The following is a 2691-nucleotide window of genomic DNA, read 5'->3' on the forward strand; positions in this document are numbered from 1 at the left end:
GGGTAGGTAGGTTGATTATGCGTGCAAAGGAAGGTTAAATCAGCGAGACGGAGCATCCATTCTATACCTTGAAGTAATCCTAATTCTTGTAAACAAGTTAGATCAGGATACCTAGTAGAGGTGACACCTCGCTGTTGGAAACGCTCAAACTGCTCCCTTTGATAGTTATCATCTTCGGATCGGAAGATGATATTTCCGAAATTTTGATTTCCCGCCATACTGATGAATGAGTTGGAAAAAGTAATTAGGAAAGAAAAGAAATATATTGGATTGTATAGAATGGTTGTGATGTAGGAAGAAAGTTATGGTGGGTATTTATAGGAAAAAATTTGAAGTTGGAAAGGAAGTGGTTGAAAAGTAAATAAATGTGGGTTAATGTGAATAAATGGGGAAGGTAAAAAGGTGAAATGGTGTAACGGTCGTCTCTCCAACGGCTTGTAACGTTCACCTAGTCTGAAGGTGTTACGCTCGTGACAGGGGCGTTACGGGCGTCACAAGTACTTGGTGTGATGACCGTGATGGCGTGTGTGACGCTCGTGACACAGTCATACTGGCACGGGTTACTGGTTGCGTTCTTCATAATAATTATAGTGATTTATTTTTATTATTTTGTTTTGCTTCAGATTATTTTATTCTGCTATTTAAATTTCCCTTGCATGCTATTCTACTTTGCATAATAGTTCATAAATATATTTTTCTTTAATAAGTTATGTAGGCAGCAACAGTAGAGAGCATTATTGATAGATATTGCATAATTCATAATAAAGTAGAATAAATCAATAGCTTCATAAAATAATCATAATGTAACATTGGAAGAAAAAAAACAAAAATGCGAAAGAGAAACAAATACGAACATAATTTGAAATGACATTAATGAATAATCTAACTTAAAACTAAATAACTAAGAAAAACAACTTCTATCCATCTGCACGATCTCTGGCCGGAGGAGCAAAGGAGTTAACACGGTTTAGCAACTCGTGAAACTGATTTGTCATACTGTTCATGTATCCCAGAAATTCTTGTCCCATGTTAGCTAACTCTTCTCTGAGGGCGTCTTGTTCTGACATCAAAGCTTGAATGATGGTGTTATAATCAGCTCCGGGCATATGATGTCTAAGATCGGGTATTGCTGATTCTTCGGCCGGGACAGGCTGAGGAGGAGGATCAATATCATAATAACCAGATGGTGTCTGAGGGTCAGATTCAGCATAAGGAATCTGGTCATCACAAATCTCATAGTCCTGGATGGATTCAGTGGATCTAGCAGGAGAGGGTGTTGCGTTCAGATTGTATAGCCAGTTATTGCGGTTATGAACACTAGTCCTAGGATTGGGCATGGTGAATAGGCAAAGAACTTGGTTATTAATTATAAGTTCAAACTCGTCAGACCCTAGGTTTGCTATAAACATAGTGTTGAAGAGGAAGGGTATACTCATAATAGTAATGCCACAAAAAGGGCTTAGGTCAAGCATAGGCTGACGTAATCCGATAGCATTACCAATTATAGTTATCAAACCGCCTATTCGAATTGGTGCTCATTCATCTTGGATAAGGTGGTCTAAACTTGCCAACATAAAAGTGGCACCGTTTACTGGACGGTTTTGGGAAGCACAAAATATGATGAAGAGTTCATCACGTGAAACTGAGGTGTTGTTTGGCTTCTTCCCAAATAAGGTGTGGGTCAGGATCTTATGGAAATAACGAAAGGTCGGGTTATGTATGTTTCCAGAGAGAAACTCATGTTCCTCGGGATCGTCATTTCCAGTCAAGCTTCCCCAAAAGTGTTCAAGTTCTCTATATTCAAAAAGTTCTTCTTGGCTCACTATGAATGTGTCAAAGGAGGTAGGGAAACCTAAAAGGTTGGTAAAGTCTTGAATATTAAATTGGTACTCCATGTTAAACATTCTGAACTGGATGAAACCTCTGCTTATTCCTTTTCCATGGCTGGGTAGATAGATCAGGGAACTAAGGAATTCTAGTGTTAGTCTCCGGTAAGTGACAAAATATCTACGGATAGGAGAGGTTTCCCACCCTATCTGACTTAGCAAATACAGGACACTTTCTCTTAGTCCAAGGGCAGTCATTGCCCAGTCATCAGCATATAGACTAGGTAGCATCTCTCTCGTGGCTAGTTCCTCAAACTTTTGTTTCTGAGCTTTCCCTCTGAATTTGATACCCATACGATCAATTTGTCCCATCAGGTTAGTGTTAGCTAGAGAAAAGAAAAACAATAGTTTTAGTCAGGATTTGGCCAGATGCCGAAAGAAGAAGAGAAAAGTTTGTAATAGATTAAAATAAATTAAGAAAGAATACTAAATAAAAATTAAAAAGAATAATTAAGGATGAAATGAAAATATAAGTATTTGTGGGTTGTCTCCCACTAAGCGCTTTGTTTAATGTCGCAAGCTCGACATAAAAACTATCAATTATAATCTATAAGTTCTGGAGGCATTTCGTCTAAGTGCAAGACTTGCGAATCTTCATTGTTTTCTGCATAGTGATAATGTTTTAGACGTTGCCCGTTTACGGTAAATGGTTCCATAGATTTGCCTTTAATTTCTACCGCTCCACTGGGAAAAACATTGGTGATTTGGAAAGGACCTGACCATCTAGATCGTAGTTTTCCCGGGAATAACTTTAGCCTAGAGTTAAATAAAAGGACTGTATCGCCTTGTTTGAAGATTTTCCTTG

The sequence above is a fragment of the Lathyrus oleraceus genome, chromosome 3, assembly GCF_024323335.1.
Source record: "Lathyrus oleraceus cultivar Zhongwan6 chromosome 3, CAAS_Psat_ZW6_1.0, whole genome shotgun sequence".
In the NCBI taxonomy this organism is placed as follows: domain Eukaryota; kingdom Viridiplantae; phylum Streptophyta; class Magnoliopsida; order Fabales; family Fabaceae; genus Lathyrus; species Lathyrus oleraceus.